Source organism: Atta colombica, unplaced genomic scaffold (assembly GCF_001594045.1).
Source record: "Atta colombica isolate Treedump-2 unplaced genomic scaffold, Acol1.0 scaffold98, whole genome shotgun sequence".
Taxonomy (NCBI): domain Eukaryota; kingdom Metazoa; phylum Arthropoda; class Insecta; order Hymenoptera; family Formicidae; genus Atta; species Atta colombica.
In genome coordinates, this window is record NW_017259592.1 from 119,729 (window position 1) to 132,429 (window position 12,701).

Genomic DNA, 12,701 nt, shown 5'->3' on the forward strand with positions numbered 1-12,701 from the left:
ATTATTATCATAGGTGTTATAATTTATACATTACTACTATTTAATTATATTTTTTTATGTGTTCCACCTCTTTCACAACATCTTTGAACAGATATGTTACAATTATATCTATTAGCATTATAGATGTTCATGATTCTTCAAAGGAATAGTTCCTGTACGATCATAGAAATGAAGTGTAGTAAGTGGAGGTTCGGATTCAGATGGGTGACCGCGCATGGGTGCATCATAAAATTAGTTCTCAAATTTATAAAATAAATTTTTTTTTATTATAATTTTGTCGTATATCCTCTGAAATATGATGCTAATCAATAATACTTATTTTCAGAATAAAATTTCAATGAGACTTTAATGAATTTTCTCCATCACTATTACGCTATTAGTGACAATACTTGTCGAATTTACTGATTACATTAGTGACACTAATAGTATATTTTTATGCTGACTAGGTCAATTCAAGATTTTATTTTCAACTCGAAAATTAATCGAAATTGGAATCAAAAATCCATCGAAATCAATAGAAATTTCGAAAACTTTCGACTTTTATTTTTGACATCGAAACGTCTTTTCGAGAAATTATTTTTGACTAGGCACGCACGCACACACACACACGCACGTACACACACGCACGCACGCACGCACGCACGCACGCACGCACGCACGCACGCACGCGCGCACACACACACACACACACACACACACACACACACACACACACGGGACCAGATTCCTGCTACTTCCATGCCATTAATCCTGGATAACGCTGAGAGTAGGACATGCGCATGCATATGTATACGCAAACACTTATATAAAATTAAAAGAGTTAAAATTTGAAATTTAATTTTTTTTCCTTTCTGATAAAGTTTCCTACAATAATTTGTTTCCGAGTTATACTGAGTACAAAAAAAAGTTGTTTTGTAATACCTTCTTTAAATATAGCTTTTGTCAAAAAAAAACGTAGAAATATATTTAAAATATAGATTTGTTTGGAAATCAATAAACTTAAAGACTCATACACTTTTATGATATGCAACCTCTGTTCCTCTGAGCAGTACAAACAGTTTAAAGAAAAAATTTTTTAACTATTTTTCGACAGTCCGCTTTCAACATCCGTCATTTTGTATTACATTTTGTGTTACTCAAATTTGATCTCCAATGGTCCAAATCGAGAGAAATGTTCAAGCTTTAATTGGAATTGTGATTCATCTTGATACTATGATTTTTCATTGAATTATCGCTATTTGAAAATATTAAAAATTTGTACTAAAATTTAGTGGCCCGTTTTTTTTTTGCCGGTGATTGTAGTTATTGAATTATAGGCACTTAAAGTTAGCGAATCATACCGCCTAAAATTCGCATGCTTAGGTGCGGATTTTCCGTTTGTGTCGTATCTAAACTTTAGCCAGTATAATTCAATAACTTTAAGTACTTATAATTTATTGGGAGTACAAATTAGTTCGGTCCGTTTTTTTATGCATTTATTTCAAAACAAAATGAACAGATTAATTAAAGTATTGTCCATCGCTGCCTACTACTTTTTCCCATCTCTCAGGCAATTTTCGAATTCCATCTCGAAAAAATAACTCGTCTATGGAGGCGATTCAATTTTGGAGCCAATTTTCGATTTCTGCGAAAGAAGTGATTTGCTGCATCCTTCGGAACAACCAGTAATCTGAAAGAGCAATGTCCGGAGAATACGGCGGGTACGGTAAAACATCCCATTTGAGCGTTTCCAAATATTTTTTTATGACTTTAGTGACATGAGGCCGAGCGTTGTCATGAAGAAGAATAACTTTATCATGTCTTTGCTCGTATTCTGGCCGTTTTTCTCGCAATGCATGGCTCAAACGAATCAATTGTAGCCGATACCAATCGCTCGTAATGGAATCGCCAAGTTTCAGCAGCCCATAGTAAATAAGACCCTTTTGGTCACACCAGATGCAGAGCGTGAGAGATCTTCGAACCATGAATGTTCGGCCATGGTATTGATGTGAAGCCCGATTGACCGGGCTTAACGTAGTATTTTTTCTTCTTGGAGTTATCGTAGAATATCCACTTCTCATCTCCAGTCACAATCCGATGCAAAAAAACCTTTTCTCTGTTGTCTTTGAATCAGTTGTTCGCCAGTGAAAAATCACCTTTTAACCTTCCTCAGTTTTCAGTTCATAAGGCACCCAATTTTCTTGTTTTTCAATCATTCCCATGGCTCTCAATCGTACAGAAACGGCTTATTGAGTTACCCCCAATGATTCTGCAAGCTCTTCTTGCGTTTGACTCTGATCTTCTTCGAGTAATGCCTCTAATTCTTTGTCTTCGAATTTTTTTGGCTGTCCAGAGCGAGATTTGTCTTCGACGCTGAAATTTCCATCCTTGAAACGTCGAAACCATTTCCTACATGATTTATCAGTTGGAGCAGTGTCATCATAAACTTCGACAAGCATTCGATGGGCTTCAGCCGCACTTTTCTTCTAATTAAAGCAGAAAATCAAAACCTCCCGCAAATGCTGCTTGGTTAACAAAATTCGACATTTCAAACACAGTAAAAATCGAAGTTTTTGTATATAACTCAAAGCGGTATAAACTGAATATTATTAGCAGATGTTTAACCTCTCTGAAATCGCCAAAATCATCTGTCACTGTGTATGAACAATTCACAACAGCTGGAGCTATCTTTAGGGAAACGGATTAATTTGTACTCCCAATAAAATCTATTAAAACCTTAACATTTTGATAATAGAATTTTCGTCTCAAAATAATCTCAGGAAATGATCTCTATCCTTAAGCGTTACGGTCTTTACCCTGCATAATTATGCATAATTATTATAATATATATATTATAATATATTATAATATATATAACCATTTATATATACAGTTTATGTATGTGTGAAAAATTTCTTATTAAAAAACAAATAGATTTAAGAGAAAATGATAAATTTTGCTCGATTTCAGCTGCAGTCGTCAGATTATGTCAGGATCTGCACGATTTTGACTCTCAATTGCTCTCATGTTATGTCAGCGGACTCATCCATCTGCTGACATAACATGTCTATAGGCTTTGTCGAGATCTATAGCTAAATGCGAACACATATGGCTATAGTTATGTAGTGAGAATTTGCTCGAGTTTGCTACTAATTTGCCTGCAATTTGCTAGCATTTTGCTATCAGGGTCACTATTATTTTAATACATATATTGATACAAATATATATATTGATATACCTTAATGTGAGATATGTAGCTGATCGCAATGGACGAGGCAGGCTTTTGCTATTCGTTGTATAGGTATATCCCTTCAACTTTTACTAACATTCATCGACGGATATGGCCTTCTTCATCCATTTTTACGAAAGGAAAGTTCTTTAGCGTTTCATTGTCATGTTAGCATAGACAAATAATCATCACCATCTAAAAACAGTAAATAATATCGCTAATTATGATATTATCTTGTATGATTGTAATTGTGTGTAGAGAAAGTTTTTCGCAGTCAAGAATATATTTCTGAAATCCTTATTACAATAACACATAAATACGCATCAATATTTCACTTAGCATAATTATATAAAATATAAATAATATTAAAAAAGAAAGAAAGAGAGAGAGAGAGAGAGAGAGAGAGAGAGAAAGGGAAAGAGATAAAGAGAGAAAATTATATAGGGTCCTGTAATTATCATATTACCTATTAAAAACGTGTGGACAACGTTTCTCTTTTGAGTTGAAAATATTATACTATTATAATACGAAGATGTTTCCAATAAACATATATTGGTATAAATATATTAAGAATTTTAAGCAGGACCGTACATGTGAATATATCAAATGCGATAAAGAAAGCAAAATTTTGGATGTTACAAATTTTTTGCAATAAATTTCTTACTTTCTTTCTTTTTTTTTTCTAATTTAATTTAGGGGGGGATTATTAGTGTTTCAGAATGATTGTATTGAAATCGAAAGTTATCGGTTCGCAATTATATCTGGACTAAATTGATTTAATAAAAGAATATATAATGTATTATTTATAACATCCAAAATTTGATCGATGGCTTTTTTTATGTATTTGATATACGTTGGTATATTATGCGTTTATCAAACGTTAGTATAAAATTGATTATGTATAAAATAGGAATGCTGAATACTGGATATTCATGAAATATCCGATATCCGACATCTTTTTACTATCCAACCAGACAGCCGAATATCATTAGGTATTTTCTATTTAGTAACAAAAGTCGAATATCTTTCTATTTTTGTTACTCATTGAATGTTAAGAAAGAAAGAATAATGTTTGTGTCGATTTGTGTCAATTTAGTCAATTTTCCAAATGGAAAGCATTAAATTATTATCCGATTGAAATTTTATATGGACGATTTGTATCAATTATCATTAATTCAAGTATAACATCTGCGCAATATGACGATATTGACAATATCGTTAAGAGTTATGACCATAACTCGTATATTCTGTAACTCCTTATACAATCGTTATGAATTCACGACAGTTACGCAGCTTTTTTATTATATAAAATATCTGCGCAACTGTCGTTATGCGCTCATAATAATGCACAACGAGTTACAGAATACAGAGCCTGCATAGACCTTTGCATAACGCATAATGCAGGATGTATAAGGGAATCAATCAATCGAAATTTTTCTTTTCCATGGAAAGGGAAAGAAAAGAGCCTGATTAGTTGATTCGCTTATACACTATACATTATGCGTTAAAAAGTCTGTGCTGAGGTCTTTATAAAATCTCTTTATAAGATCTCTGATGATGATCTCTGATGATCTATTCTTACATCATGATATCATCCAGGATCTCTATATATGTCCACATATATTAATGCTAATATATATACAAGCATGGCGCATTTCTTTCCATCTTTCAGGATTACCATATATGTAATCAATATTATTGGAGACTACGTTTTTCCAAAGAGTTAACAATTCTCAATATTCTGAATTGAATTCTGTCATATCACTTGTCATTTAAATATATAATTTAATTTGAAAAAGTTATTAATTAGATACAGCCCTGAATACAGCTTTAGAAGCTTAATAAGTAATCGCTTCCAAAGCACCATCTCAAAAAACACATGTTGGTACATTATGCATTTATTGAACGTAAGTATGATATAAAATTGGTATCGGCATTATATGGCATATACGTTAAAAAATAGTTCAGGAAATACTAACATTTTATTTACGTATTTAAAATACGTATAAAAATAGTTTATAATATTCTAATTAAATAAATGTTTTTTTAATACGTTTATAATTTGCGAAAAACATTTTTTTAAACAATGTATTAAGAATCATTACGTACTTAAATAGTATATCGTACATATGGATTTTGTTCAGGAAATATTTGATAAGCTAATGCGTGTCTTAGTAGTTGAAAGTTTATTTGAATTATGATTTTATACATAGGAATTCGCAGATCTTCACAACAATGATACGCATTACAATCGCGTCATATTTCTCACACACACGCACGCAAGCACGCAAAAGACCATGTAGATCGCTCGTTTTAATTATGCAGTACTTGCTTCACTAGAGTCCCTAACTCTCATCTTTCGAACTCAAACAGATTCGCATGCCATTTTACTCGGTGCCATTTTCAAATTAACAGTTAAAGGAAAGAAAAAAAAAACAAAGTATCTGTAAGGTATAAAATATTAAACATCTCGCCAGTGGCTTGTAACACAAATAAAAGAACGAATAAGTCGAGCGGCAAAATACAAAATTTCGGGAAACTACGTGAAGGATCCCCTTCGCAATCTTTACATTGACGATCTGAATTAGTCCTTTCCGGGATATACTGCAGTAACTCTTCCTAAACGTGTATAGGAAATGTATTCTCTTCTCATAATAGTATGCAACTTTGATGTTATTCTCCAAAGAATGAGTCCATTTCTGACGTTGTTGGATAATATATTCAATGGATCTCTTCTAGAAATGTTGTCGCATTTTTGTAAGCAATTGATGTCTGGTCGAACGGTTGGTATATCTGATATAAGGGAGGTAGGCTAGTAAACTCATTTTTTAGTTTCGAATTTTTACAGACGAAACTAGAAAAGAGACTTATTGAAAAAATAGTAATGAATTCTGAAACATCAATTACTACATATATTTGATTACTAATATTTTAATAATAAGAGAAATTGATAACTAATATGAAAAAAATTCATTTTTCTTATGCATTTCATCTGATTCAGGGCTAGCTTAGGGATTAGCTCCGGGACTGGGGTAATTTGATTAAGATTGTTAAAATGGAGATTAATGTATTTTAAGCTACATCTTTGGCTACATATTAATAATACTTTTATAAAAATATATTTTAAACACAAACATTCACTTCGCAGAGCAGAACCATGCTTCTTTTTACAAAATTTATTTGTTTCGTGCAAAAATACGTCGAATGATTCTAATTTTCGAGATTGGATATAAAAGAATTAAACTTATAATATTTATCATTGAGGTAAATCTCTTTAAAGAAATAAAATTTTGAGTAAGTACTATAAGAGTCGTCACTAAATGAGTCATATAGTTCCATGCTGTGATTAGTCTACTATCTCTATCCCTTCATTTTTTAAAAACATTAATAATATACGATAACAAAGACACGTAAACAAAAAAAATCTGTTGGATTTTATTAAGTAATATACTTACTATCTAAACAGAAATCAAATATCTCAGACAATCATATACTATAGTAAAACAAAAACTTTAAGAATAAAAATATTTAGATATATGATTTTTTAAAATTAGATATATGATTTTTTAAAATAACATAATTTCTATCATAGATTTTATTCGCAACGAGATGTTACAGCAGACTGAGCGGCAATCAGTGCTGCGTGCTTAGACACGATTACACGTGTCTCGCGTGTTTTGTTTTTAATATAGTCTCGATTATTCTACTTATTCCTATAGTCTACTGATTTCCCCTATTTCCCCGATTTCCCCTATTTAATTCTGACAATAAAGTTAAAGGCACTCCAATTAAAAAGTGATTCGGCGTCAAAGCGGTCAAATCTGTGCCATCTGATATTAGACAGATAGATCTTGAGTTTAGACATGCTTCATTTGTACCAATAACGTAGACAATTTTTTGTATAAATACTAACGTAGCTAAGAGGTGTTATTCCAATAATTTTTCCGTAAATGAGATTTAATAGCGGCCTCCCATAGACCACCCATGTATGGTGAATGGAGGCGGAATGTATGAAAGTCCACTGAATCGAGTTTTCTGTTAGGAAGTCTAATATCTTCGCGTGATTCTCTGGAGTTTATAGTAGATCAGAAACTTCTCATAATTCGTTTTTTGCACCCATAAAGTTTCTTGCATCATTCAAATAAATATTCGCACATTTGCCCCGTTTTGCTATAAATCTCTGCAACACCCTTATAAATGCTGATGTACTTAAATCTATAACTAATTCCAAATGTATCGCACGTATAGTAAAGCAAACAAAGATACACATATAAGCTTTGTCAGATACACATACGAGTTTTATTCTTTGAAACCATTATGATGAACGACCCGCCATAATCGACTGTTAAAAATGACCGACTAACCGTAATACGTGCCGCAGATAAAACATCCATTTGTTAATTTAATGACGGAGATTGTGAACAAAAACATATACTTTCGCAAAACATCTTTACGAATTGGTGCATTAGATAGTCGACCTCCTACTCGTATCAAATTATATTCATCCAAAAGAGGAAGTAATGAGCACAATCTACTCGTTTTGTTCACTTGATTAACCTTAAGTTCCTGATATCGTCAGCAAATTCGTGATACTGTACTAGAAATTAAAATCGTCATCATTGCACGCTCTAATTCCGCAACCATCAATAGCCCTGCAGTCTTCGACTCAGAGTGCAACGTATTTTCCTTCAAGTAATATGCGATTACTCGGTTCAACTTTAAGAGAGAAGAAAATCTTAAGAACAACTCCTCGCTTTCGTTTAGCAATGGAAAACCTTCATTGTACTTCACTCCTCCTTCGCTCCTCGAAGAAGATCCTTATTAAAGAGGATGTCTACATAATTAGATGGTCAATTTTCTATTTTCAACCAGTTTGGCTAATCCATTAAAGTTGACAAAATTATAGTTGATCAAGACGCATTCCTTTTGATATGATATCTGCAGGATTCTTCTTTGAAATTACGTGATTTCACCTCACGTGTTTTGTTAATCGTTGGATCTCAACGACTCTATTTGAAACGAATTGTACCTATCTTGCTGGTTCACTCTTTATCCAGACCAGAGTGATCGTTGAATAAATAGATTGAAACTGGTGAAATTGTTAGTGCTAGAATCAATTGTTGATACAATTTAACTAACAAGAGTGCTGCACATAACTCGAGTCGCGGCAGTGAGATATTCTTCGAAGGTGCCACCTTCAATTTCGCACATATTAGATAGTCGCTTCTCCACATTCATTTACAGTTTTAACATATATATCAGGTGTAGCTTAAATCCATTGTATTTTTTAGAAAAACATATTTTTTTTTCCTAGGAAGCAAAAACAAATTTATTCAAAGTACTTGCCCTCGCTAACTATACATTTTTCCCATCTTTCGGGCAATTTGTGTATACCAAAAAAATTCCTCATCTTTCGAGGCAAACCACTCATCAAGCCATTTTCGGACGTCTTATTAAGAATCGAAGTGCCGCTCAGCGAGCGCGTGGCCCATCGACGAAAACGGTGATAGTCAGAAGGTGCCAGGTCTGGTGAGTAAGCGGGATGAGGTAGCACTTCCCAGTTGAGTGTACTCTCCAAGTAGTTTTGGACCATTGTTGATGTGCGATGGTGCGTTGTCATGGAGGAAAATCAGCTTGTCATATCTTTTCCGATAATGTCCTTTCCGAAATCCTTTTTTCACGCAGAGCACGATGCAATTTTATCAGTTGTTGGTGGTAGCGGTGAGCATTAACAGTTTCACCAGGTTTTAACAGCTCATAGATGACACCCTCCTGATCCCACCAAACGCACAGTATCGTCTTCCGTCCGAAGCGATTTGGTCTTGAGGAAGATGTTGATGATTGGGCGGGATCATCCCAAGATTTCTTGCGTTTAGAATTCTGAAAATAGATCACTTTTCATCACAATCCGATGCAGGAACAACTTTCTTTTTTGTCTGGCAAGCAGAATTTGGCATGTGTTTTGGCGTCTCCATCTGCCTATCGTTCATGCGGCACCTATTTTCCGATCTTTTGAACCTTCCCCATAGCATGTAGCCGCATGAAAATGGCTGCTCGAGAAATACTCAATTGCTCGGCAAGCATTTTTTGCGATCGTCCAAAAGAGCCTACAATTAATAGTCTTCAATCTTCCTGGGTCGATTTTCACGCTTCTTGTCACTCAGATCAAAATTGTCGTCATTGAACCGGCGAAATCTCTGCACGTTGTTTCCGATAAAGCATTGTCGCCATAGGCTTCCACAATTATTCGAAATTCGGCAGCCGATTTCTTCAAATTGAAACAGAAAAGCAAAGCTTCCCGCATATGCTTTTTTTTTAGCAAAAAACTAGATATGATTGCGAAAGAAAAAATATGTGTTGTATGAAATTGCTAATGATGTGCACTTTTTGGTTAATGTGGACAGATGTCAAACACATAAAAAAAAGTGTGCTCAGGGTAGCTTTGTACGCTCACTAATGCCACCTATGAGCAAACAGCGGATTTAAGCTTACCTGGCTTATACAAGTATCAGAAACCATCTCTGATGATGTCTCAGAAGCCATGCAGCTTCGCTAACGTCTATTTTTAAAGGCATACCGTAAAATTGAGAGCTCTGAAATGTACTGAAGTTGGTCATGAAAATGTATCCATTTTGATTGCAGCTCTGACGGAATCGGGTCGTCCTATCCAATTTTTAATCGCCACAGGTCTTGAAATAAAAGTTTAGACTGAATAACGATTGTTCCAATCAAACCCAACGGGTCGAAAATTTGCGAGATAATTGACAATACGATTCTCTTCGTTATTTTAGATGAATGACTCCTCAAATCGATTTTAAAAGGTGTCTAATTTCCAAATAAAGTTTAACGTGTTAATCTTCTAGTCGAAGTTTGCATTGGTTTCCTTCTGATTATCATCGATTCTTCGTTTGTATTCCACTTATGTAATTCCAATCCACCAACGCACAGGATCTTCGTGATATCTTCTTTCAATATCTTTAATTGTGATAAGTCGTTCCCGCCTGTCATCAGATCATCGACATAAAAATGCTGCATGATCGTCTTGCTCGCATTCGGAAGCACAATTTGATGTTCCAATATCAATTGATGTAAGCATCTTATAGCGAGGAATGATGCTAAACATCACAATGTTCAAGCAAAACATCTGTATTTGTCCGGAAATAGTCCGCTATAAAATTTGTTATAAATTTCTGTGATCTTTATATAGCAAGATATTTTAATGTATTGGCAAGTCTTGTTACACAAAGATCTTAAGTATTAATATCAGCCGTTATCATGTATGTATGCCGAAATCGTACAATAATGAATAAAGAATTCTAAATAATCAGTCCCACGATTAGTATGAGAGATTTGCTTAATGTGGTTTTACAAGATGCATCGAATACTACACGTACTTTAATAGTAGTACTCATTGATTTAACCGCATGATGTTGAAGATAATTCGCGTAACCATTGTCAGGTTCCTCCACTTAACTCATGATTTAATCGATCATATTCTTGCATAAATTTAATATAGGCCTCCTTTAACTCGTTATGCTTATCGAGCCTCCTCTCAACAGAGCGTTTCTCAAGCATTTCTCCACGATTTCTTGAAATTTTTCGAGCGACGAAATATTTTCCTTCAATGGTAATTGCACGATAAATCTTCCATCTTGATCGCGTTGGTGAACACGAAATTGTCTTCACATAATTGCTCTTTTTTAATACAAGCTTTTTTTATACAAGCTTGATTGATCAATCTCCTCCAATCGCTCGAGTTGTTTTTAGATTTGTGTATTTAAAGAGAAGCAACAATGTGTCGTATTATCCTGAGTCACAGACTTGCAAGGAAGAATAAAGATACCAACCTAGCTTCGTCTCTATTAATGTCGGTTGATTAGTGTCTAAAGAGAGTCTGTTTGATAGTCATTATATTTTGACCTTATTGTAGTAATCGTTCTATGGTATACGAAATTGGTTTGACCAATGCCATTAATTAAATGATCGAGTAGTCAATTGCAGTCGTTGACATAAATCTCTCGTCATAAAATAAGATTGAGATGCGGAATCAAGCGCTCGACTTTCTTGATAATGACCGTTTTTTCATGTATCAGGATAATTGCTGTTGATAAGGCTTGTACTATAGTGGCATAATGAGATGTCGTAACAGTAATGCTAATGTTTGTGACGAAGGATCGTCTATTTTTTTGCGCTGTAAGTTTCCTTTTTCTCGGAATTAGACGCCTTAACGTTTGGATTTTTGCTATTATCGAAATGTAACATTGTGTTATGTCGTTGTTTGCACCGTTGACAATCACTGAATATACACTCACGATCAATATGGGAACGTAAATAATTTAGACAAATTTTTAGTCGTTTCGCTTCACGCAATTTTATGACTTGACAATTTACGAAACATGCATATAGTCAATGAAGACTTTTGCACAACGGGCATTGTTTTGCTGACAATTGTGACGTTAAAGCTACTAATTTTTTATGCGATTATATTTTATATCAGGCAGTGAAGTGTCTCCTTTCTTATTAGGCAATACTAATGTTTCTAAAATCGAACAGCATTTGTTTCAAAAATCAATAAATTTCACCATATTTGGTAAAGTTGTGAACTTCCGCTTGAATTCTCATTGTCGTTTCGTTTTAGGATTGAGTTTGAGAGTGATTAAATGAATCAATAATATATCCCATATGTTTACGTGTTGTTCAAGCTTTGTTAACGCGCAGATATGTTGCTGCATCATCTATCAACTTTCTGAGACTGGTACGTGACACCTTCGTGATTATTGGTAAATCAAATAATGCATGATGATGTACTATAATCTTTTTATTTTTCAAGTCATGCCTTTAATAATCTCCATGCTGCATCGTAGTTTTCATTTGATAGATTTAACGATTGGAAACATTGCGCTGCGTGACCCTTCATTGCTGATTGCAAATAATAAAATTTTTGAATTTTCGTTAAGTTTACGTTAGATTCTATAATATTAGATGTAGTAAAAAGAAATCCATTATTTTTGCATGAAATTGAATGGGAAAATAATAGATTTCTTTTTACTACACCTAATATATTGCTTCAAACGTGTCATAAAATGTGATCTATTGATCATTCATCGTTAAACATCGGGAGATCTATGTATATTGGGTAATTTTAGTAATGAATTTGCTTGTGTCGTTATATTGGTTGTCGCCAGCGGTGCACTTTCTCGTGATGACTCTGGACTTAAGGTTTGTTCGCGTCGCACGCTCCAACATGCCCAACACGCTCCAATATGTTTGCGTCATTAATATGACAATTAGATGTTCGCGTCGTGTTAGAGCATACTCCATGGATCAATTAAGAGCACGCTCCATTTGCCTCATAACAGAAGGTGATACAATTGGGGCATTCAAATCATTACGCATGCATGCGTAATGATTTGAATTTGATAAATACATTTTTAATATAAACATAAAAATATAATATAACAATATAATATTAATAAAATAATAAAATAAAATA

At 33.8% G+C, this 12,701-nt stretch overlaps 1 long non-coding RNA gene across 2 annotated transcripts in view; it reads right to left on the minus strand.

Moving 5' to 3' along the window:
- LOC108693783 overlaps positions 1–12,701 on the minus strand; it is a 104,127-nt gene that overhangs the window by 55,297 nt on the left and 36,129 nt on the right. For both annotated transcript variants that reach the window (XR_001932036.1, XR_001932037.1), the window contains exon 2: positions 3,218–3,403. This is a non-coding gene — a long non-coding RNA (uncharacterized LOC108693783). The remainder of the gene's footprint in view (positions 1–3,217; positions 3,404–12,701) is intronic.